The 26,798-nt window shown below is 39.1% G+C and overlaps 1 long non-coding RNA gene and 1 pseudogene across 1 annotated transcript; both read left to right on the top strand.

The window, feature by feature from the left end:
- Positions 1 to 401: 401 nt before the first annotated feature.
- LOC100987254 (small ribosomal subunit protein uS5m-like) lies at positions 402 to 3,893 on the top strand (annotated as a pseudogene).
- A 278-nt stretch (positions 3,894 to 4,171) lies between these two features.
- Positions 4,172 to 23,083, top strand: LOC117980107 (uncharacterized). Its single transcript, XR_004671259.3, has 4 exons — positions 4,172 to 5,472; positions 14,407 to 14,541; positions 15,100 to 15,416; positions 18,106 to 23,083. It is a non-coding gene; the product is annotated as an uncharacterized LOC117980107 (long non-coding RNA).
- Positions 23,084 to 26,798: the final 3,715 nt, after the last annotated feature.

Here is a 26,798-nt window from a genome sequence, read left to right as displayed (position 1 = left end):
ACGTTTATTCACAATTATCGAAGCATAAAATTTTAGAACTGAAAAGGATATTGGAGGCTACCTAGTCTAGTCCTGTGATATTATAAGGGGGTTAAAAAAAAAAAAAAAGAAAAGAAAAAGAAGAGATAATTTGCTACCTCTGAACAACAGGTGTTTAGTAGCAGAGCTGGTGTGAGAAATCAGGTTTCTTGACTTTAGTCCAGTTACTCTAGTAATTTTTGCATGAGAACACCGGTCAGATCTTTATCCCACATGGACCTATTTAAATTCCCACATAAAATGAATGCATTGTTCTCTGAATGCATTGTTTCAACATGTGTGAATATAAATTTGACAAAGCTTTTATTTTTGTACAAGAGATAGATGATATTTTCAATTTACGTAACTCACGAACTACTAATATGACGTTTGCAGAGATCATTGAAACTGAGAATTACACATTAGACCCAAATCTAAGTGACTGCTTGTGATCCATGACAAATCTATTTTTTGTGTGTGTCCAAATTAAGGGAGACTCATCTAGTTTAGCGAGGTGCTGTTAAAAGTGCTGATTTTAGAGTCAGACAACAACAGTTTGAATCCTAGCTCTAGTTTCTAACTACTAATGCTTCCTTGGGGTAGTTGTCTGACATCTCTGGTGCCAGTACTTTCAACTAAAAAATTAAGATATATTTATATGTACGGGGCTATGGGATAATTAAATGAGATAATTTATGTAAAATGCTTTAACAGTTCCTGGCAAAGAGCTCTTATGTACATGTTAACTCTTTTCATTTGTAATGGTAAGTAAGCCATTGAGAGAACACCAGGGGTAAGTTCTAACCATATCTTTCTTCTTTTGGTCTGAGAACCTATATTCAAATTCCAAACATCAAGTTCTACTATGAAGGATACTCCAGCGGCTGTCTCACAAATCATGGCATCCACTAATACTTTATATTTTCTAATTTGTGTCACATCCTTGATCTGGTCAGCCTGTAACATTTGCATTGTTTATAAAGCTTCCATTTGAGTAGCATAAATATATTTAAAGCATCTTTACCCTTAATACTTATCTACTTAGAAAGAAGGTGCAAATGAGAGTCAAATAAGTTTGACAACTGCTCTTAAGAAACAGAACTCATCAGTGAAGGAGGCAAAGCAGGAATCCATGTCTCCTTCATCCCAGACCATGCGTTTTACAAAAAAACTACTTTCAGATCAGAACAAGTGTTTCCAATTTCCTTCTTTTCCTCACCCCAAATGATCTTGCAGAGTGTTGTGCTTCTGGTTAGAATGCCTCAACATCCCACAATTGCTGTGGGACCTTAAGGTATGAACAAAGACTATCTTTTTTTTTTTTTTTTTGAGACGGAGTCTTACTCTGTCGCCCAGGCTGGAGTGCAGTGACGCGATCTCCGCTCACTGCAAGCTCCGCCTCCCGGGTTCACGCCGTTCTCCTGCCTCAGCCTCCTGAGTAGCTGTGACTACAGGCGCCTGGCACCACGCCCGGCTAATTTTTGAACAAAGACTATCTTAAAAAATGTCACCCAGCATTTTTGCTACACATGATTTTCTGAACCTCATCCTAGACCTACTGAATGAGAATTTTTCAGAGTTGGGCATTTTAACAAGTTTCAGTTCATTCTTATACACACTGAAGAGACGCACCTGCCAGCGGGATAAAGTCTCATTGCTTAGCTTCAAATACAAGGCCCTCCACATTTGGCTCCAGCCTACATCTTCATACTTATCTGAGCTGCAATTCCCACCATTGATCTTCAGCAAATTCAGTAGGTCTGACCTTACCGATGTTTACATTCCTCAGGCCTTTGCACTCATTATTCTGTCTGGAAAATCTCTCATTTCCCACCCATCTCCACCTACTCATCAAACCGTAACCATTCCTGAAACTAGATTAGGCTGCTCCTACTTTTCCCAGCCTTTCCTCTATCCCTAGAAGCAAAATCGATTACATCTGCAACTTCTTCTAGGAGCATGTGTATTTATCTGTCTGTTTACACCCTGTGCCCTCAGTTTTTAGATACAAGGGAACCAATAAACATTTGAAGAAAGAATAATAAGATGCATACGGATGTGATAGCTGTCACGATGGTACTTCTGCAAATCGCTTAGTTGTAATCACATACAGACTACTTGACTATGGAGTGCCATCATTTCCAGATGACACCATTGTTGCCAAAATATAAAACAATTATAATATTCATGGTGATATGCGTTAAAAATGTATTTTCAAAACAAATAAGAACCCTCCTTTTAGTCAATATCTGCACCAATTGGAACAATATCAAAAGTTTTTCTTTCCTCTTCTTCTCTCGCTGTCTTTTTAAAACTCTTTTTCTGGGTGAGTGCTGCCTCCAAGGATTAGAGACTTACTTCTAACATGAACAAGCAGCTTTCATGGTTTTACTAACATTATACACTGATGAGAAGATTTGGAAGCACTGTCTTTTATCACAGTCTTCCATCTTTTTTTTCTTTTGCTTGTAACAGACCAGATCATTGTTTGCTGACCAGTTTTATTTGAGTTTTCAATTCAGTTCCTCAGGAATTTGATACTGATTTTATAGTTGCTGCACTTTTAGGTGACTGTCTAGGAAATTCCACCGCAGATGAGCTGTGGAAAGGTGTTTTAGCAGAGACTGGTGCCGGAGCAAGAAAAGGAAGAGGCAGCAGAACTAAAAAGAAGAGAAGAAAGGATTTGAACAGGGGTCAGATCATTGGTGAAGGGCATTATGGTTTCTGTGGCCTGGTCTGAATGTCTCTCTTATTAAAAATGGAGCAGTACAGATCATTGCCCAAAAAAGCAAGGAAGAACAGGAGGAGGAGGACAACATGACCCAGCAGAGAGAAGAATGGGACCGGAAGAGGAGGATGAAGATAAATGAGAGCGAGGATGCAGTGGAAACTTGTGGGGAGGCATCAGTCTTAGCCCTCTGACCCTGGTCCCAACAGAGAAACATATGGTAATTTTGATACCAGGATACGTGAGGTAGGAAATGTTTTCAATAGGACAGCAAAAGAGGGAAGAAAGAGATTGGTAGGTGTCCTGCAGGCTGTGGGGAATGGACAACGAGCTTCAAGTTTTGCTGTTGTGAAAGCCACTAAATAAATAGATAGATGCTTTCAGAAAAGCAAAGAATAGAGCAATTCACTATTTGCATTATATAGAACGATATGAAGACCATACAATATTCCATGATATTTCCTTAAGATTTAAAAGGAGGCATATCAAGATGAAGAAACAACCCAGAGGTTACAAGGTCTGCTGCCACAGGGCCATCAACACCATATGCCAGCTCGCTGGCATCAAAGACATGTATGCCAAGGTCTCTGGGTCCATCAGTATGCTCCCCCTCACCTGGGGCCTCTTCCATGGGCTCTCAGTCAGAAACCCGTCAACAGCTGGCAGGTAAGAAGGGCCTCCAAGTTGTGGAATTCTGGGAGGAATGTGACCCTCTGCCTATCGTGGTTTCCTCCCCAGGGGGACCTTGAAAAAGGAGCCAGGTGATGAGGTTCCACATATCAAACTGGACTTAGAAGAAGTGAATGCTCTACAGGGAATGTGGTGCTCTGTGCGGTCGGGTTTCTAGAGAGCCGCCACGTAACCTCTCGGGCCTTGTGCAGCCAGTGCCTGGTGCTGCCCAGCACCTAGGAAAGACTCAGCCCCTCACACCCCGGGATGTCACCTGGTTTTTTGTTTGTTTGAGGAGAGTTTAACCTTTAAATTGTTTATACATAAATAATTATAGCTTTAAAGACATCGGTCCTTTATTTTACTGCCACATAATGGTTGCTAAAGCAATTTATTATGAACACGCCTTTGTTGAATACAGATATACAGCAAAGGTGATAAATAAAATCAGATCCTGAGAAAACATCCTTGAGTTAGACAAGCGTGAAAATGACCTCAGGTATTATCAAAGACCAGTAATTTGTTACTTTTGTAAAGGTCAATTTTTCATAATATAATAAAGACAGAATTAAATCAATATTATAATAGAAATGCAAACTAAGCTTCAGGAACATTTTGGGGATAGCAATAATGCTGACTTGGGAATTTAGAGAGGACTACAAGGAGGAAGAACCATTTGAGTTGATGTTTAAATAAGAATATGAAATATGAGAAAATGGAAAAAATGGGATGTGGTTAAAGTTTAGGAATTTTATCTTGGAGGCTATACTTTGTCAGTTGATATGATCTGGCTCTGTGCCCCCACCCAAATCTCTTCCTGAATTGTAATCTGAATTGTAATCCCCACATGTTGGGAGAGGGACCTCATGCGAGGTAACTGAATCATGAGGGCAGTTTCTCCATATTCTTCTTGTGATAATGAGTAAGTTTTCCTGAGATCTGATGGTTTTATAAGGGGCTTCCCCCTTTGCTCAACTTTCATTTTTCTCCTTCCTGCTGCCATGTGAAGTACATGTTTGCTTCCTCTTCCGCCATGATTGTAAGTTTCTCGAGGCCTCCCCAGCCCTGCTGAACTGTGAGTCAATTAAACCTTTTTCTTTATAAATTATCCAGTCTCAGGCAGTTCTTTATAGCAGCATGAGAATGAACTAATACACCAGTATTGTTCTATTTTGTTAAATGCTAGAGATTAGTTTATAGGAGAAGATCCCCTTAGAGGCCGGGCGAGGTGGCTTATGCCTGTAATCCCAGCACTTTGGGAGGCCAAGGCAGGCGGATCACCTGAGGTAAGGAGTTCAAGACCAGCCTGGCCAACATGGTGAAACCCTGTCTCTACTAAAAATACAAAAATTAGCTGGGCGTGGTGGCAGGTGCCTGTTATCCCAGCTACTCGGGAGGCTGAGGCAGGAGAATGGCATGAACCCGGGAGGAGGAACTCGCAGTGAGCCAAGATCGTGCCACTGCACTCCAGCCTGGGCAACAGAGTGAGACTCCATCTCAAAAAAAAAAAAAAGAAAAAGAAAAATCGCCTTAGAATGGCCTGCAATATTTGTACTGGAAATTGACTACTCTATTTATAACTTTCCACAGAGTAGCAGATGCTCTGATGAGGGTACATTAATGAATATCACAAAATACGGATCTAAAAGTGATCAATGTACAAGGTGCTGTTTTCCCAGTTTCTTTAAAAACAAAGGAAAAAAATCAGCATTTATTTTCTCCGGGATAAAAAGCTATTATTGACTAAACAGTAAATAAAAATAAATGTGCATGTCTTTTACCTTTTCACTGCTTTATATTTTAATCAAGAAATAATCCTGAAGATTGGAATTGCTGCCATGTGGGAACAAGGGTTTCCTGGACAGCCAGCAACTTTTCCTCCACACAGCACAGACTCTGAAATCATCCGTTCTCAGCACCATTGCTCTTTGCAGCTGTGCTCCTTCTCCCTGCTTAGCATGCCTGCTGTTTCCCACATGGCTGAATCAGCAAGTCCCAGACTCTGCCTGCTCCAACTAGCACTGTTCTTCACCAGCTATCAGCTACTGTTGCTTCAGGTGGTTTTTTTTTTGCTCTCTTGGTATAATTAAACTCCATCAGTCACCCAAGTATTTCTAGTGTTCGTTAATTAGCTTTATTAGTTTTAGAAATGAAAATCTAAAGGAATTCTTTGTAAACATAAACCAACAAAATTTGAGGAAAAAACGTAAAAGGAATTTAGAAAGCGTGGATCTCAATAGAATTAACTGAAGTCATCCTACTCCGCCTAAGTGACTAGTTTGCAGTTTTAGTAACACCTTACAGAGTAAAAAGGCATGTGTGATATTTATAAGTAAAATAATTTAATTTGAGATATGTAAGGTCTGTGATGATCTAAATAAAATATAAGGCAGTGCTACTAACAGTAAACCCAAAATAAATTTATGAAAGCACAATCAAAAGCACTCTACTGTTTCTTTTGAACCATAACAAACAAGTCATTATTGGACATAGTTCTAACACCACCAGAGGGTACATCACTTCTAACAGAGCCAAATGTCCTCTAATATGTTAAAAGCAATCTGGGTACCATCCTGGATGAAGTTTTCACATAAAATTCAATGTTCAATAAGTACAACTTTTTCTTTAGAGCATTCTTTTCATTAATTCATTCATAATTCTCTGCCTGTTCATCATCATCTGAGATTGAAATATGTGTTCACTAGAAAATACACTGCAATTGACTAACAGATAAATTAGAAGCTATGACTTTCCTTTTCGTTAATTTCCAAGGGAACTTTTTAAAAGATAGAGTTGAATTAACTTTTGTGCAACATAATTTTTATATTTGAATTCTTATTTTTAAAATAAACTGATACTAAAGAAGTGGGGTGGGCATAGTGGCTCATGCCTGTAATACCAGTGACTCGTGAGGCTGAGGTGGGAGGATCACTTGAGGCCAGAAGTTCAAGACCAGCCTTGGCGATATAGAGACACTTCATCTCAATAAATAAATAAGTAGCTGAGTATAGTGTCATGTGCCTATATTCCCAGCTGCTCAGGAGGCTAAGGTAAAGGATCCCTTGAATCCAGGAGTTCATGGCTGTAGTGAGCTATGATGGTGCCACTGCACTCCCATCTGGGCAACAGAGTGGGACTCCATCTATAAATTTAATAAATATACAAAAACTTTTTTTAGAAAGGAAAGAAATGGTTTCAGAAGTAAATAAAATTCCATTTCACAATAAGTTCCAATATTCCACATTTGAAATTTAAATTTTATTTTAAAATATGTAATTGAAAAAATACCAAATAAACATGGCAGGCTAAGTTTTGCCTTTTTTTTTTTTTTTTAAACCTATTCAGAATATGAACTGCAAGCACTGTGAGTGATATTTGAAGATTTAAAAGATATTGAAGAGGCAATGAACGGAAAGATTTTTTTTAATTTCCTCAAGGATGAAAAGTTATAGACTCTATAATATTTACTCTAAATACAAAATGCTCTGAGTTGAAAAAAAGGGCAGACTAATAACTTGCAAATAAAATAAGACAATTGTTTGGTACAAGCTGGAATTGTAGGAGATAAATACCACCATCCCTGCAGTTCTTTTTAATGTGAAAACAGTAGAACATGAAAACATGTGCTTCACGGTTTGCAATACTGCTGGTCAAGTACAGATGGTCCTGACTTAAAAATTGTTCAAATTACGATTTTTCAACTTTACAATAGGCAAAAGGGATGCACATTTAGTGGAAACTATACTATGGATACCCACACATCCATTCTGTATTTCATTTTCAGTATGGTATTCAATAAATTACATGAGATATTCAACACTTTATTATAAAATAGACTTTGTGTTGGATGATTTTGTCCAACTATAGGCTAATGTAAGTGTTGTGAGCACCTTTGAAGCAGGGTAGGCTAAGCTATGATGTTTAATAGGTTAGATGTATTAAATGCATTTTCAGCCGGATGTGGTGGCTCACGCCTATAATCCCAGCAGTTTGGGGGACCAAGGCGGGAGGATCACTTGAGCCTAGGGATTTGAGACCAGTCTGTGCAGCATGGTGAAACCCAGTCTCTACAAAAATTAGCCAGGTGCAGTGGTGCACACCTGTAGTCACAGCTACTCAGGAGGCTGAGGCAGGAGGATCGATTGAGCAAGGGAGGCAGAGGCTGCAGTGAAGCAAGATCATACCACTGCATTCCAGCCTGGGTGAAAGAGTGAGATCCTATCTCAAAAAAATATAAAAATAAAAATAAAATAAATGCATTTTCAACTTATGATATTTCCAACTTACGAAGGGTTTATCAAAGGCATGTCTGTGTTAGATATATTTGGATAGTATTGGTAGTATTGAAGCAGAGGGAGTTTTGGGGGGGTGCAGGGCAAGTCTCAGAAAAGTTACTTAAAGGATGCTGTATGCCCATTCTTTCTCTCTTTCTATTTTGTTTTTAACCAATGGGTTTTACCCAGGGCTATGGGTCTTCAGAGCAGTTAGATTTTCAGACATTTAGGATGAGATCTTCCAGGAAAGGGATCTTCCAGTAGAGAGATAGGGCTGTTTCTCAGGTGAACCCCCAAATTTTATGTCACATTACTATCAAAGGACACATTTGACAAAAGCGGTCATTTCCCTCTTATTTAATCAGCCATGTTTAGAAATGAAGTTGGCACAATATTACGGCATTTAACATATGTTTTTAACAATTATTATTTGTTAAATGCTATGTAATTATTAGTGATACAGCTTGAGTTTAAGGAAAGCTTTCTTTTCTTAAAAAAATTAGTCTAATTATGCTCCTTTCAGATTGAATGCCTAGTTATAATCATTGTGACATAATAAAATAAGCATTTTGAATGTTTTTAATCCCTGATAAATTATATTTTAAAGCTTCCCTTGCTACTTCATTGTTATTCTTAGAATTGTCCAGTGATTTTCAAATGTAATATTTAATTCTTGCTTATTTCGTGTCTCTACCAAATCTGTAATACTCTTTGTGCCTTTTGGGAAAAGCCTCTAAAATACTGTTCAGTTCTACATTAAAGAATACTTTTTCTTTTTTATACTTGTGGCTCCATAAACCTAGTTTATTGTGTTGAAGCCCCATTGACATGATTTTTGATATTTAGTAGATTTTCCTATATCTTGCCATCATATCTTGCATGGTATTTTTAGTAAAGCCTGACTTTTTGCAAGGTGATTTTTCTCTTTTGCTCTATTTTAAAAATTGTTATCAAGCAAGTCTCTAGTACAATATTTGAAAATATCATCTGGCATTAAATATTTGGATTACTAAAATCTACTTGAAAATATTACCTGCTGAAATGTACATTCCGGGAGGGCATGGAAATCCCATAAGAAATTTCTTCTTTGTTTACACATACAACCCAAGTGCCTAGAATAATATTTGGCCTAGAATAATATTTGTATGCATTCTTTGTAAAAATAATATGATCAAATTTTTCCCTAAACATTTGAAATTTTTTTGTATATTTTATATACTATGACCACGAATGCTAATCAAAGTGAGTTTATTATGTAGCCTGAATTAGATGGGAAGCAATAAAGTAAATAATATCCATGAATAGAATAGTGAAGACAAAACTTTAAAATTTTAAATTCTGAATTCTCTCTTTTTTTTTTTAATTGAGGCAGGGTCTGGCTCTGTTTCCCAGGCTCGAGTGCAGTGGTGTGATCACAGCTCGCTACAGCTTCTACTTCCCAGACTCAAGCAATCCTCCCATCTCAGCCTCCAAAGCAGCTGGGACCACATGCACACGCCACCATGCCCAACTTTCGTGGGTTTTTTTTGTTGTTTTTTGGGGGGTTTTTTTTTTTGTATTTTTTTATAATGATGGAGTTTTGTCATGTTGCCCAGGCTGATCTCAAACTCCTGGGCTCAAGCAGTCCACCCGCCTCAGCTTCCTAAAGTCCTGGGATTACAGGTGTGAAGCCACTGTGCCGGGCCAAGTTCTGGATTCTTTTATAAGCCTTTTAATTCTTCAAAATGATTAAACAAATTGTTCAAAATTAAAATCTAAGTTATTTTCTTTCTTTCTTCCTTCCTTCCTTTCTTTTTTCTTTTTTTTTTTTTCTTTTTTGAGACAGAGTCTCGCTCTGTCGCCCAGGCTGGAGTGCAGTGGCGCGATCTCGGCTCACTGCAAGCTCCTCCTCCCAGGTTCACGCCATTCTCCTGCCTCAGCCTCCCGAGTAGCTGGGACTACAGGCTCCCGCCACCATGCGCGGCTAATTTTTTTGTATTTTTAGTAGAGACAGAATTTCACCGTGTTAGCCAGAATGGTCTTGATCTCCTGACCTCGTGATTCGCCTGCCTTGGCCTCCCAAAGTGCTGGGATTACAGGCGTGAGCCACTGCGCCTGGCCAAATCTAAGTTATTTTCAAAAGTATGCTATAAAGGTGAAAGCTGTAACGAACAGAACACGATCTTTCCCCCTTCTCTCAAAACAAAAAGGGGAGGGTAGAGAGGAAAGTACAGATGTGTCTAACCCAGGAAGGATTCTTTAATTAGCAAAGAAGTTTTTCAATAGGCAATATATGTGAAGTGAATAGCAAAGGATGTGTAGACATACAAAAAGGATGAGTAAAAAGCCAGGAAGGAAGTTTACTTGACTTCACTTACCTGGACTATTTGTTTTTGCTACCCTATACTGTATTTGAAGCTTTGTAGTTCAGTACACAGAACTCTAAAGAAACCTATGCAGTTTGGAAGACTATTCATTGGAATGGACAAACAACTGCCCATTATATTTATTTTTCCCAACGTTCTTTAAAAAAAAACTATAATGTTCATGATATAAAAGTATGGGGTAAGCCCATATAAAATGGCCATTTTTGCATATCAGCTATTTTATATGATTCAACCTAATGTATATGAAAAGATTCAGTAAATATTTGTACAGAGATGAACACTTAAATCTTTTAAACCAATAAATAAAGGTGTTGAGAACTTTGAAGAACCTTTGTCTCATCAATTTTTAAAGTAAATGTCTTCAACTCTGCTTGCCTATCAAAAAATAAAAGTAAAAAATGCTTAAAGGAAAAAGGCATCTGTTTTTCCTCTCTTTTGATCATGGCTATATTATATCTTAAAATCTACTTCTAAGAAGTATTGTTTTATTGGTTATTCTAATTAATATTTTCATATAGTTCTTTCTGTGTTCTGTTTCTCTTTCAAGTCCTGTTTTCTAAACTTGCCTTACAAAACCAATTTTTATTATTACAATGATTCAACAAGTAGATTCATACAGTTTGATTGCTGATGTTGTAGAAATATTCAGCCAAATCATTGCTATGCTCTGAAGAACTACTAGGTAAAACTTCACTTTATTTCGTTTTTGCAGTTGTTTGGAAGCTCAAGATTTTCAATTAGAAAGTACATTTTATCTGATACATTTATATGACTTGATTTTCTATGTTTGAAACACTTTCTGTGAAGGCTTTAAACCACTTTTTATTTTCAGAGGGTTTGGTTTGTCTGTTTGGGTCTGTGAGCTTCTAAAGCTTTAATCTGAACACCATCCCAACATCAAGAGTCTGTCTAATGTGTATCATGTGTGTCCTACAAATCCTTCACTGTTATTAGAGGGTAGCCCTTGAAATGGAAGTTCTTAGATGACAAATCCTATGACATTTGTGTATGTATATGGTGCTAGTAAAAATCAGCATTCAATTGTAAGCCTATAAAATAGAATAGAAATGGATGTGAATTTTAAGATACCCTGTTTGGTAGCTGAAAACATGAAAGGAAGATAACAATAGTTGTCACAAATTAAAGATGTTCTTGGCTACTCTGCCCATCACTTGTAAACCAACCCTTTTATCTCCATCTTTTGACTTTTGTCCTTATCTTGTTTCATCATATAATATTTTAAATATTTTATTTTTGTCTTGTCCATTTCTGCCTCTTGCCACTACAATATAAATTCAATGAGTTATTTTTCATGTATTTATTCCAGCACCTAAAGTACTATTAATACAGAATGGCTGGGCTTCTGGCTAAATCCCACCCTTCAGCCTGGAACCACAGCCTTAAGTGAAAACAGCTGACATTGTTTTTCCCACCCAAATGCCGCTCTTTTGGCCTGCCGCGCCCCTATCCTGCCCCCATAAAAAGACTGCAGCTGACAGAGCCACACAAGTGGCTGATGCAAGTGGTCGGGGATGCAAACTGCTTAACATTGAGGATACAAGCTGGTGAACATTGGGGAAACAAGCAGCTGAGCATCGGAGACTATGGATAGACATGGCTAACTTCAGATGGTGCAGCTTCAGGGAAAGATTACCTGTTTCTCACACCAACCCCTTTCCAACTCCCCATTCGGCTGAGAGCCACATCCGTTACCCAATAAAATCCTTCACATACACTACCCTTCAATCTGTTCATGTGACCCAATTCTTCTTGGATGCCAGAGAAGAACCCAGGTTCCTAGAGGGTAGGGGCTTGGATGCTGCTGCAGGGCCCACGTAGACCCTACTTCCATCAGAGAAGAGTGATCAGCCACTTTCAGCATTTGTTACCTCTGGTTCCTGACCTCACTTGTTTGCACAATCCCTCTTGTGAGGTGTGGCCAGCAGCAGGCTGAGTGAAATGAGCTACTCCCGTTCCTGCCCATGAAGGGGGTCAAGGTCAAGAGAACAATCCTGTTTCATCTCTCCTGTGCCCATAAAAAAACTTCAGCTGGCAGAGCAACACAAGTGGCTGATGCATGCAGCCATGGATGCAAGTTGAAGTCTTTATATGAGCACAGGATCGGGGCATGGTAGGCCAAAAAAGCAACATTTGGGCAGAAAAGCAGGATCAGCTATTTTCACATAGGGCCACAGTTCCAGGCTTAAGGGTGAGATTTGGCCAGGAGCCCAGCCTTTCTGTATCAGTATGGCATATAAAGGTACTCATTACATATTTGTTGAATGGATGATTGCTGAATTGGATGTTAAAGGCTATGCAGTCTTTTATGAGTGTTGGAGGCCTGCTGAGACCGATTAAAGCCATTTATTCATTTGTTCAACAAGAATTTACTAAGCATGCATTTTGTCCCAGGCACTGTATTAGCCTAGATATGCAGTGTTAAAGGAGACATGGCCCTGTCCTCTGTAGACAGGTTTTCAAACGACCCTAAAAATAAGAGTCACTTTAGTCTTGCATAATCATTATCTCGCTCCTGGGACTTTTGTATATAAGTGGCAGGTCTGTCACCTGCCCAGGTCTGAGACATAGGTTTTTCAATCCATGCAGTTGGTAAGGAAATATTTTGCCACCATGCCTCATGTACTGCATGACAGTCTAAATGTTGCCCATATACAATGTAGATATCTCTTTCTGGAAGATGAATTAAAATGTAAACAATATCTTTGCCACTTAGGAAAACAAAAATTATCTGAAAATAGAATCACAAGGACATGAATTTAAACTGGCCTTGGATTAGTACATTTAGTTCTGAGATGTTTCCAAAAACATAAGGAGAATTGGTGGTGGTGACCTAATCGGGTCACTGGGCTTCATTTAGAAGGTTCAAGCTTTTTGAATTAAATGAAGAAAACACACACAATGAGAATCAGAATGGAGTGAAGTAGCTCTGGCCCTGGAGTCAAGGGACTAAAATTCAAATGAATTCAAATATGTACTAAACTTTGTGAATTTCACATGTGATTCTTGGTTACTACATCTGTAAAATAACTACAATGACTTGTATACACAACATTGGTTTCTTTTGAGAACTAAGATAATATTTATGAAAACATTTGTAAGAAATAAAATCTATGCAAAATCAACATATGAGTGGCCTGTGCTATGATGAACCTCTTTATGCTCAGGCGATATTAAAAGTGATTTTCTTTTTCTCACTAGTGCAACTTTACAAAATTCCAGAATTAACACTCCTTATACAAGCAAAACAATTTCTATTTTTCTCTACCCAATTAACACTTCAAATTTATCACTGGGCTTTTTTTCTTTCTATTCTAGGACTGTGGTACATAAAACAAGCTTTCCAAGCCCTCTATGGCTTTCTTTAAAAACAAACAAACAAACAAAACTTTCATGGTTCATGCAATCAACCAAATGTGTTTGTTGAAGTAAAGAAATTGCTACAGACAATGCTCCTGTAAATCTTTTACCTTGCTTTGAAAAACCATGCTCCAAATAAACAGTTGGAAATCATAAGGATTATTAGCTGTTTGTGCTAAGAAATTTCAAGTGAAATTAGGCTACTTAAATAGCTCTTAGCATTATAATTTTGGATGATTGCTCCTCGAATTTATCTTTGTTTTGTGTCCCATAGATAGACTCCTTTGCACATTTAGATTTACTTCCAAGCACCCAGGTGAAAGATTCACAATTTTTTAAAAACATACTGTGTTAAAATAATGCAGTAAATATTTTTGTATCACACATGATGTTATATATAACTTATTCATAATACATGTATAACTTAATATTTTTGTAAAATGTATGATATGTTATATATAACTTATACATAATATATGTATAACTTAATATAATTATACTTCAAAAAATATATTAGAAGTTGATATGAATTGGCTCCGTGTCCCCACCCAAATCTCATCTAGAATTGTAATCCCCATAATCCCTATGAGTCAAGGAAGGGATCTGGTTTGAGGTGATTGGATCATGGGAGCGGTTTTCCCCATGCTGTTCTCATGATAGTGAGTTATCATGAGATCTGATGATATTATAAGTGTTTGACAGTTCCTCTTTCACACACTCTCTCTCGCCTGCCACCATGTAAGACATGCCTGTTTCCCCTTCTGCCATGATTGTGAGTTTCCTGAGGCCTCCCCAGCCATGCAGAACCATGAGTCAATTAAATCTTTTTACTTTATACATTACCCAGTCTCAGGCAGTTCCTTATAGCAGTGTGAAAATGGACTAATACAGAACTATAATATATAGGTATATTTTATATATAAGTATAACTTAATTATTATACACTGATTACAATTATACTCTGGTTTTGCAGAGTGTAAGTGATGGCCACTGCAGCCCCTGTGGAGTGGCCCCTGTGAAGATGCCAGCTGCAGTTGGGGAGGTATGGCTGGGGCTGCACACTCCATGGAGCTGACCAGAGCTGGGAACATGGAGCAGCTGGGAACAGGTGGGAGCCCTGCCCTTTCTGAGTTGGAGGTGCAGGAGCCCCACCCTCCCAGGCTGTCGACCCTGGCATCCCTGCACTCTTGAAGACTCAGAAAGTCCCCCTTTCCCCTCAGGTTCAGAAGTGTCTGCTCCTGCTGCCTGGCCTCTCCCTGCTCCTGGCACCCACCCACTCTGATTTCAGAGCAAAGCTGTGGCTGAGCCACGGTGCTATCTTGACCCGGCCAGGTGTGCATGTGCTCAGGGTGGCACTGACATTCTAGTTCCCTGCTACCTCAACCCCCTCTGGACTTTGGGCACCAATGAGCATGAGAGGGAGGCCAAGGGGGCTCTGGGGATGGCTGGGTGTGGGCCTGCCGGTGCCCCTCAGCAGGGACAGCTGAAGTTCCAGAGACTACATGTTGATAGCAGCAGGAGGCAGACAGGTTTCTGAGCAGAAAGGGGTGGGTCCTTGGTGAAACCCTTCCTTTAATCCAGGGACAGCCTGAAGGATAGGGGCTGGGGCTGCCAGTTCTGGGTGGAGTCCACTGCCTAGAGTGAGAACTTTTGTTGCTTTTTACAGGTCCACCCATGGCTGCCCATGGACCAATCAGCATGTACTTCCTCCCTTCTGAAGCCCACAAAAACCCCAGCCCCAGCCAGACTCACAGAGATGTCGGGACAACCTGCCTGCAGATAGGCGCTACCCACTCCAGGTCTCCTGAGAGCTGTATTGTTCCTCAATAAAGCACCTCTTCATCTTGCTCACCCTCCAGTTGTCTGCATACCTCATTCTTCCTGGAAGTGGGACAAGAACTCGGGACCTGCTGAATGGGGGGACTAAAAGAGCTATAATAGAAACAGGGCTGAAATACGCCCCCCTCTCTCACCATATTGCAGGTGACTAGAAGGAGAGAAGAGCTATGGCTCTTCCAGGAGCCCAGACTTAGGGGCTTCCCAAGCCAGGGTTTTGACATCCTTTTGGGGGCTTTGCAGTTTCTGGTGTCTCCAAGCTTCCAGGTGCCTCCACATTCCCCTTGTCCAGACGTGGGTGCCCACAGTGGAAGCTGTTTGCAGAGCATTAGATTCAGCTGCAGGCTTGCACAAAGCCAGTTCCTGGAGCTGCCCATTCAGCCATAGCAGCTGGTGTGTCTGGCAGTGTGCAGTGGCTGGACCCTGCTCTTGCTCGCTCAGACACCCCTCATTGCTCTGTGCCTGGCTTATCCTTGGCAGACATGGGATCCAGGTCAGTAGCAAAAGCCAAGTGCAGCCTACCAGGCCAAGTGAGCAGAACAAGCCCAGCAGGCCTGAGCAAAACTTGGGCAAAGATACCACTGGCCACAGAGGCTTCCGGCTGGAAAAGCAACACCCCAAGGATCCTGTGACATAAGGTGGTTATACATCTGAAGGAAAGGGAAAATTTAAACAATTGTTTTTTAGTAAGAAAAAGATAATTAACATAGAGACTTAAAACTGTCTTCAGATTCATAGAATTCTTAAAATGTTATTGGTAGAATTTCTTTAGATTGATGACCCAGACAAGTAATAGTTAATGTCACAAAGTGGCAAAAGATAGCTGAATTAATATTAGCTCAACACTTAATTACCTCTTGGGAAGAAGAGGAATCAAGCCTAGAACATTTTACTCACTGCAATATAATGTTAGGGAGTGATATTTACTAGTAGTTCCTGGTTTACAGTAAAGTAACTCAATTTGTTAGTATAGACCTCAATTTTTAAGAATATAATCAAGATTTACTTATAAAAACTATTGTCTAATTCTCCTCTCATCTTTCTTGACATCTCAGCAGCTTTGACCATGTTAACAACTAAATTTCCCAGATGTTTCTGTAGCCGAGGGCTCTCTTATGACCCTGCTAAACCCTCTGAGCCCCAAGAAAAAAAAAAAAAAAACAAGAGTCTCACCTCTCACCCTGATTTATTTGATTAATTTGAGAGACTTATATAGCACAAACCATGTTCTAGGCACTCCTAAGCACTTTACAATAATTAACTCATATCATAGTCGTAGCAATAGGTCAAAATCCAGGACATGAAGACAACAAATATAACTGTTCAAAGCTGAAGACCTAGTAAATGGCAAAGTTGGAATTTGAACCCATGTTCTCCAGCTTCAGAGCCTGTGCACTTAAATGTGATAAGATGCTACCTCTCCAATCTATAATTAAGTTTGTTACTTGTTCCTCATAAGTCACTCAAGTCCTTCTGCTTTTCTCCATCTCCCCTGCCATCAGGCTAATCCAAGCCACCAACATGTTTCACATGATATTTTCACACCCTTTTCTCCTCTCTCTACTCCATCACTCACTACCAGTTATTTCTTAAAAACATAAATCTGATTATATTGTTCACTAGAATAGAAACTTTCAATAGCTTTCCAGTAACATAAAAATCAACTTCCTTCACACTACCTACTTTGCACCTTTTTTCCAGCCCTCCATTCCCAGTTACTCTATTCCAGATACAGTTGGCTGCTTCTAATTCCTCAAATTATTCCAGGCTCCTTCCCACTTCAGAGCCCTCTCCATTTATCATTCCCTTAGGCCAAGGTTTCTTGACCTCAGCATTATTGGTACTTTGGCCTGGATAGTTCCTTTTCGTGGATGGCTGTTCTGTGCACCATAAGATGTTTAGCAGCAATCCTGGCCTCCACTCAACTAAATGCCAATAGCAACCCCTTGTTTTAACAACCAAAAATTGCCAAATGCTCCCATGGGGGAATGGGAGGATTACTTCTATTCAGAACCATTGCCTTAGACTGAACTATTCTAGCCCCTTCTTTTGGTTTATTCTTATTCACCAAGAATAAGAGAAGGTAAGGAAGCAGAATTGGGCAGAAGGAAACACTGAGCTGTAAGAATACAGCTCACTGAAGCATTCACTGAAGACCACCTCTTGGGCCACTCTTATCCACTTGTTAATATACAAGTTCTGGTGGGCCTCTTTTCCTGGAGTAAATTCATAAGAGTGACAAACTATAGTCCCTACTGCTGCAGCAGGTCTCAGGATTGCATCTGATATTCATTGCCTCCCTCCTCTACAATTTATTTGACATTCCCTCACCCCAAGCTATCTCATGGTGAGGAGTCTGTTGTGACACATATACTCATCCTTGTGGAGTCTGTGCCCTTCTCAGGCTGTGATTGTTGCACTGTCTATCAAAATTGGGTGAAAGAGTAGCAAGAGCGGCTTAAGTGAGTTGCCTCAATGCCAATCATATTCCTCTCTTGCTCCCCCTGTGGAGAAGTAGCAAAGTGCTCATAGCAACTCCAAATGAAGCGGCATTCTCAGCACTGGGAGAACCAGGGCTGCCATCCTGAAAGAGTAACTGGATACCACACTACAGTAACCACTACACTAGGTCAGGTCTCTGCAGTATTTGCCCTCATGACATTTATTTCATTTGTAATGAAATATTTGCTTATATTGGGTAGGTGATACCTCTCCTCTCCTACCATAATTCCTTCCTCTGATACAAAAGCAAAAAGACAAAGATTCTGTTAACAGAGATAAGAGAGTTATGCAACAAGAGGCAGTTCACAGAAGAAAGATTTTCTTTTTCTTTCAGATGTTTCCTCCTGAGAGACTTGAAAGACCTATGAGCATCCACCTACTCTTCCCAAAGATCAACTAGAGGGGAAAAGTATAGAAATAATTGACTACAATCCAAGATCCTGAGGGAGATCGAAGAGCTTAAACACCCAAGAAGAAGATTAAGTAAATTAACAAGAAAAAGACTCCTCAATACACACCTAAGGTGCATTTTGTGATGTCGAATAAACTATGAGGAAAATAAAATACCACCCTGCACCATTCTCTGAGTTCCAAATTAAGGAAATGTTCTATTGGCATAATTTTATGGTAATGGTTTGTACATCTGGCCTTTAGAGATGGTTTTGATTTTTAATGTCTGTCTTCTCTACCAGGGTGTGTGCCTCCTGAGGATAGTGACTGTGTCACTCTGAGGAAAGAAAGAATGAGTTACTCTGATCTTAATTTATTTAAGCAGAAGCTCACTCTTGCACCAGGACAGGCCTGATTAGGGCTTTAGAGATTGTCAACAAACTTGCAATTCAAAAAGATGACAAAAAATTTGACATGTGAATTTTTGTAGATCAGAGAAATAGTGAGATACCTATTAAAGTAATATTTCTTTTCTTCATTCATGAGGGTTATCAATGACCAGGATAAAGCTCCTCAAATTTATGACAAAAATAGAGAGACATTAATATTACCATAGACTATATAATTGAAGTTACATGAGATGGATTGGTTTTTTAAAGTTATATGATATATATATATACACATACACATGCAGAGTGCATGCAACCCCCTAAATGTTTTCTGTTCCCAGTATCAGATATATATATATATATTATATGGTTTGGCTACGTCCCCACCCAAATATCATCTTGAATTCCCACATGTTGGGAGAGAGACCTGGTGGGAGGTAATTAAATCATGGGGGTATGTCTTTCCCATTCTGTTCTTGTGATAGTGAATAAGGCTCATGAGATCTGATGACTTTATAAGGCAGAGTTTCCCTGCACAAGCTCTCTCTCTCTTTGTCTGCTGCCATCCACGTAAGATGTGACTTGCTCCTCCTTGCCTTCTGCCATGACTGTGAGGTCTCTCCAGCCCTGTGAAACTGTAAGTCCATTAAACCTCTTTCTTTTGTAAAGAAAAGAGACATACCCAGTCTCTTTGTAAAAAGTCTTTTTGTAAAAAGACATACCCAGTATCAGGTATGTCTTTAACAGCAGCATGAAAATGGACTAATACAATATCCTCTGTTGTCTTTCTCTCAATTATCAATCTTCACTTGTCAGTGTAGGCAATAGCCTCATGTGGACCATTTTGCTAGCTGTCAGATTTTTCTGTTTTTCTGTCATGTTATATTAAGGGTGTCATCTATTATTGCCACTATTTCTATCATGCAAAGGGATCACAGACATGCACACTAGGATCACATGTTGCAGGTATACCATAGGGTTTATTGGGCCAAAACTTACAAGCAGGGAAGTAGCAGAGTGCATGCAACCCCCTAAACATTTTCTGTTCCATAGCATAAACTGGGGTTAGATATATTGTATGTACCATGGACAAGGTGCAAGCAGAGAGGAGCTTGCCATGACCAGCAGGCTTGAGACAAAGCTGAACACAGTATGGGGAGCACTTTCACCAGTGAGAATGAGTCCACCTCAAACACTGTGTTGCCTATTTATAGATTACCTAAGTGGGACTTGGAACATCTAGTTTCTCTAGGCAACAAGAAAGATATCAAGGGATGTCCAGAAATAGCACAAAGCAATATGCATACCAAGGGCCAAGGTCTGCCCACCAAAAGCTCTGGGAACAACCTTGCCTGCCAGGGATGCTGACATCATCCCAAGCCTCGTCTCTTTGCAGATGGCAGCTGAGCCAGGTCTTGGCTAAACTACCAAAAGAGGAAAGGAAATATGCTTCCAAGTCTATCCAGATTTGTCTCTCATCAACTCCTCCTGACCTTAACGATTTTTCTAGAGTGCCGTTCCCTACCACCAACTTTGACCACATTTCTGAGACAATGACTACTTGATGCCTATTTCCTCTTTATTGTCTTTTATATTTCATCAGTCTTGGACTTCTTTCTCTTCCTCCTCCTCCTTTTTTGCCATCCTTTATTCAACTGATTATTATGATTCAAAACATTTTCCATTTTGGACATGACATTTGGTACAACTCTAAAATACTTGTCACATTGAAGGGCTACTGGGTGTCCCTGTATGCACTGACTTTGCTACACAGCCCTGGGGTTTAACCTCTTGGTGCCTTATTTTTTTTTCACTTTTGTTATTCAGTGATCATTAAGACAGGTAATTTAGGTGAAAGCATTTTAGACATTATAAGTGCTGCTCAAGTCAAAGACATTATTGAAGCTATTTTAATAGCAGTGGTGGAGAACTTGCTACAGAAAGTTCTGGCCTTTCCCTTCATCTGACTTCATACAGACTGGGTAATACTCCTCTAACTAACAGGAAGCTCAGAGAATAATGTCTGCTGCTAAACTGCACTTGTTGCATTATTTTAAGTAAGCATTAGAAAATTATTAAGGTACAGAGCTTTGAATAATGGCTAAACTATATTTAATAACTGTTAAGGTTCTGAAACATACAACCTAACCATATCATCTTGAACTATCCTTATTTCAAATCCATTGAGCCTCTTTCCATTTCTCTGTCTCTCAATCTTTGTCACTTTTAATATGACAGCCTTGTATATGATGAATAGAAATTCTACAGATATTGAGTTAGAGGTTCATAGCCATGTTTAGCCATTTACTAACTGTATGCCTTTGGAAACTTAACCTTGCTGAACCTGAATTTTCTTAAATATAAAATGTGATGATGATATCTACCTTGTAGATTTGCTATGAATATGTGTATTCATTAAAATTTCTTTCCATCCGGGTGCGGTGGCTCATGCCTGTAATCTCAGCACTTTGGGAGGTCGAGGTGGGCGAATCATTTGAGCCCAGGAGTTCAAGACCCACCTAGGTGACATGGCGAAACCCCGTCTCTACAAGAAATACAAAAATACTCATTGGGTGTGGTAGTGCACACCTGTAGTTCCAGCTACTCAAGAGCTGAGGTGGGAGGATTGCTTGGATCTGGGAGGTGGAGGCTGCAGTGAATCCAGATCATGCCACCGCACTCCAGCCTGTGCAACAGAGCAATACTGCATCAAAAACAAAAAACAAAAAACAAAAATCAGGGAAAATGAGTTCTTCCATTGCAACTAACAGAATACTTAATTAAAAGAGGCTAAAGCAGGCCGGGTGTGGTGGCTCATGCCCGTAATCCCAGCAGTTTTGGAAGGCCAAGGCAGGGGGATCACCTGAGGTCAGGAGTTTGGGACTAGCCTGGCCAATAGGGTGAAACCCCGCCTCTACTAAAAATACAAAAGTTAGCTGGGCATGGTGGCGGGCACCTGTAATCCCAGCTACTTGAGAGGCTGAGGCAGGAGAATTGCTTGAACCCAGGAGGCAGAGGTTGCAGTGAGTGAAGGTCACACCCCTGCACTCCAGCCTGGGTGACAGAGCAAGACTCTGTCTCAAAAAAAAAAAAAAAAAGGCTAAAGCAGTGAATATGTGTGTATATATATATATGTATGTGTATATATATGTATGTATATATATATATAGGCAAGAAATCAAGGGTTGGATAACTATAAGATTGGTTCATTTAGTGGCTACAGAGTGTCATGAGGAAGTGAGGTTTTTTCATAGTTCTTTTCAGATTGTTTCATCCTTAGACTTGAACAGTCATGCAAGATGGCTGCCAAAATACTAGGTTCAATCTTCCTCATCATTGCTGCCAAGCAGGAAGGCTGGTTTTATCTCAGATATCTCTGTATGTCTTGGCTTTCCAGCCAATATTAGGGCATATGCCCATGCCCTAACTGTCAGGGTATCTGCAAATGTTAGTATCTGGCAGTTTTTGTCTCTATCCTAGGCGATGAGCCATGAAAGCAGGGAACACACAGGTTGGCCTAAGTTGGAAACCAATCAACACTGCCACCACGGGCAGTGATACATAGTAGGAGCTTAATCAATTTTAGTTTCCCGATTTCCTCATATGTCTGGTATTTTTCTCTCTCAATCGGTTTTTTTGCTTCTATTTTTCTAATTCTCTTCATGTTTTCTCTTCATGCCCCTTGTCTTCATTGTTATTCCTATTCGGTTTTCTACTCATAATACAAAAATAAAACATGTTATCAATGTTTTGTGGGTTTTGTCCTTTACATAAAAGAAAAACAGATTAACTGAATGTTTTATTTTTCTCCATAGGAAACAGATAACAAAATACGTTTTATTCAGTGACATTGATTTTTTTTCTTATATCTTTCATATTCCTGTGTCTTGGTATACGCATAAATATAGTGAATACCAGAAGAAAAACAGAAGAACAAAGGCAGTGATGGGAAGGTGCACTTGTATTTAAAATGACAGGTCCTAAGAATAAGAATAAATGGACTGCAATCCCAGATAGTCCATTCACTAACTTTAATGTTTTAGGCAAGCTCTGTAAACTTTCTCTCCCTCTGTTTACTCGTCTATAAAATGGGAATAATAAAATTACCTGCCTCATGGACTTTGTGATAATTAAAGGAGAAAATGCATGTAATGCTCTTAATAAAACCCTAAATTAAAACTTATTTGTCTCAACACTCCCAGGCAATAAACTATAGGAAAACATGAAGCATTTGAGTTCAAAGCTGGGCTCTCCAATCTAGCCTCAGGTCTTTTACGCCAAAGTAGCTTTCAAATGATTAGAAGCATGCTTTCTAATGTCTACCTTTCATGGAATAATTTATCCTTCATTCTTATTCCTTATTCTTGCCTGTCCACCCACCACCAACTGAATGCTCTTTTAAATTTTATGAGAAAGAATCCCAAATCTATAGGTCTAACTTGCAACTCTTTTATGAAATCTATATTTACATTTCCAATCTCCTACTAGATGTCTCTATTGAAACATACCATCAGCACCTTAAAACACCACTGATTGACTGCATGGATTTAAGTATGTTAAGTTATATCTGGGGTTCTCTGTTTCTTGTGTTAAAAAAAAGGGGTTGGGGAATTAGGGGCTGTGGGCTAAGGAAATAACTTCTAAGACTTTGTACTAACAGTTTATGATTCCATGTCTAAAACTAAAATTATCATTCTCCCTCTCCAAACTGCTTCTATTTCTGTCTTTTCTGTGTCAGATTTATAACATTAGAGCTATAAAAACAGATTCAAGAATCAAACATAATTCTGTCACTGTCATGTTCAAAGCACTTCAGTTGTTTCTCATTACCTGAAGAAAATAATTCTTCCTTAGTCTGGCATCACTTGCCTTTTCAGGCTACTCCCCATCATTCCCTTTAACGCACATCACACTCTATCAGTGTGTCAGTGTAGGGGAGAACATTTTTCTATTTCCTCTGCCCGTCTTGGATTCATTGGCTGGGGAGGTTGTAAATGAGACTGACAAAAGACAGATCACAAACAAACAGATGTTTATGAACGTGTGCACAGTGCATACACAGGAAAGTGCTCAGTGATGAGTAACTCAAAAGGGCGGTTAGAATTTGGGGTTTATATACCTAATTTAGCACAATAGACTGGGGAGAAGGGCACTTACAGAAAAGCAAATGACTTTTTGGAAAGGTCAGTGGGCTCTTAGGAGAATAAATGGGAGACATGACAATGTGACAATGTCTATGAGATACGACATTGTGACAATAGTCTATTTGGTTGTGGTGCCAATTTCTCAACATTTTATCTCTGAGAAGAGATTAGAGTTGCTCCCAGGGAGGGGATTTATGATAATTGAGTTCTTCTGACTTCTGTTGAGAGCCTCTGCTTTTAGGCAGATAAGGGACTTCAGGAATTCAAATGCCTTCAGCTCCAAATAATGCTTATGTCAAAGTGGCATATTTTGGAGTGGCATATCCTGATCCCTTTCATCAGTTTTGGCTTCCGTGAACATTATTTTATTATGCCTCAAATTTACTTCCTCCAGTACAAGTGTGGGAAGTCCTATGTTACTCCAATATCTGTCTCAATTGCCCTCTCCAGTGCCGATCACAGACACTTACTCCTGTTTCCTCATGGAGCCTTCTTTAAAGCTCCTTAGCACATAACATCTGATTAATATTAGAACCACTCACTTGTTTTATTCCCCCATTAGTCTGTAAACTCCTTTAGGCAGCAGCCATGTTTTGTTCATATAACCTGGAATTCACACTAGTTCAAAACATTTTATGATAGCTCATATAGTAAAAACAAAAATGCTTGTGGAATAGAATCATCTTTACAATGCTTCAGATGTCCAAATTTGCATGCAGTTTTGATCATACATTTAATTCAATGGGATCAGTGAGATGTTTTAAAATCTTAAACAGTTTATTTAGCCACTTCCTGGTGTTTTCACTTTGAAGATTTTATTATTATGCATATATTTTTGTTCAATTAAAATGTAGTCACTCTTGAAATGTGTAACACAGGAAGACAATATGGCTTATTCTCATTTAGTAGATATTTGTAGTACATTTTGAGCTCTTTGAATTAAAATCTATAGAAATGTTAAGTATTATTATGTCATATCATTAGCATTTTGGCTGGAAACCTCTCCCTCTAGGCACATATGGGATTTTTATTTTTATGCATAAATTTGCATAGCTGTTTCACTATCTTTCACAGACGAAAGTCTTTAGACATTAACTTGACAAATATCATGATCAAGTCATCAGTTTCAGTCTGGTTCAGTGGGTTTGAAACTTCTTAATGGAGATATTTTCGTATCTATTCAGGCTTCAGTAGTATCTCTCTCTCTCTCTGTCTCTCTGTCTCTCTCTCTCCCCTACAAAGAGGCGCTTAATTAGTAGTGGCTGTACATTGACTTAATGAACACATTCATTTTCAAGAATAATTTAAATAATTCTACTTTGTATTTTCAAATAACTCTATGGCAGCATAAATATTCAGACTGCCAAGTTTCAAATAACTATGGCAGCATAAAATATTCAGAAACAAGTTTCTTCAGAATGTAATCACCAATTTTACACGAGAGATATTTTGCACAGACATGTGAGTGATTGGGCTGTGGAATTTCATAGCTTATTTATTTTCTTTAATCTTTATATAACTTAATGTTCTGGCATCATCAGCCTACACGTGAAATATCGTGACACCTACATTAACACTCTATCTGTAAACCCTCCTCTGCTTGACTGCAATATTCCCTATCCTTATCTCCACTCACATATGTATGAGTCCTGCTTGCTGTCCTTCCCACAACTCACTGGGCTGGGCTCCCATGCCTCAGGAACAGACAGGTCCACAGACAAAGAGACCTCTGCTCCTGCTGCCCAATAAAGCTGTCACTGGTGACAAAATTATTTGAGCCTTGGAATTGTTGAGCTGGGGCTCTCTCACCATACTTGCCAAGTGAGAGAAATGTTATCCTCTGTCTTACACTCAATTAATTGGGTCCCACAGTGACTTTGCTTCAGTGTCAGAGTTTCAGAGTCAAAGGAAACATCTCTTTCAACTCCTACACAGTCCTCTTCTGCACAGAGCACTGAGATGCCATTAGAACTGGTAACTGCCACCAAGCTGTGCTCTGAGCTATCATTTTACTTCAACCCTAGAGCCTCATTTAAAGTTGAGATGATTGTGTTAGATGCAATCCCCTCTCACAGAAATTTAATATCAGAAACCCCATCATCTCCCATGTGTATGACTACTGCTAGGGTATTTATCAAACTTGTCTTTATCTGAATGCCAGTTATGGGCAAAGTTCAAGTCTTTCCCTCACTCAGAATACTTTCCAAATCTTTATTTCTCAATGGATGCAAGTAGATACCCAAGAACTCTATTAGATAGGAACATCTTACTCTCAGGTAACCGATTTTGGCTTTTATCATGATACCTTTTAAAATTAAAACTGGTACTAGAACAATTTCTACTGAAACATAAAAAATAAAAATGTCCCAATGTAAAAATATAAAATTGCAGCTGTTAGCATAAACTTCCTAAATCAAACTGTCAAGTTTCACATTCTTACCCATCAACTTATTACTTCCATTACCTTGAGCAAATTTTTTAGTTCTCTATTGCTGTGTAACTGATTCCCACAAAATTAGCAGCTTAAAACAAGGTATGTTCGTTATCTCACAATTTCTCTGGGCCAAAAATCTGGGTGTGACTTAACTGGGTTCTCTGCTTCAGTGTCTTTCACAAGGTTGCAACCAAGTTATTGTTTGGGGTAGACTCTTATCTGAGGCTAGACTGTGGAAGGATACATTTTCAAGACACGTGGTTGTTGGCAGGATTTAGTTCCTTACAGGCTATTAGGCTGACAGAATCAGCCTCTTGCTAGCTATTAGAAGGGATCCTCTTTCATTCTTTCAGTTCCTTGCCATGTAGATCTTTCCATGTGGTAGCATGTTTCTGACAGAGACTTCCTGTAAAAACAGAGTTAGGGTCAAATAAGAAATGAATCTTTTCATTATCATCTCTAATAAGTTCAAGAAGGGAATTGTTGGTAAGAAATCTATTTTTCTATAAGAAGAGTCATCAAAATAGAGGGAAGAGGCACTCCATCACAGTTTCAATCAGAATGCACAACAGCAAAAGGGGTAAAAAGTAGGAAAAGGAATAGAAAAGAGTGAAGTGAAAGATGTTTGCTTATCTCTGGGTGAAAAGATAGGTGAAACAGGTTATTTGGG

The sequence above is a fragment of the Pan paniscus genome, chromosome 3, assembly GCF_029289425.2.
Source record: "Pan paniscus chromosome 3, NHGRI_mPanPan1-v2.0_pri, whole genome shotgun sequence".
NCBI lineage: Eukaryota > Metazoa > Chordata > Mammalia > Primates > Hominidae > Pan > Pan paniscus.
The sequence above is the reverse complement of the archived record's forward strand: the minus strand, read 5'-3'. Positions and strand labels throughout refer to the sequence as shown.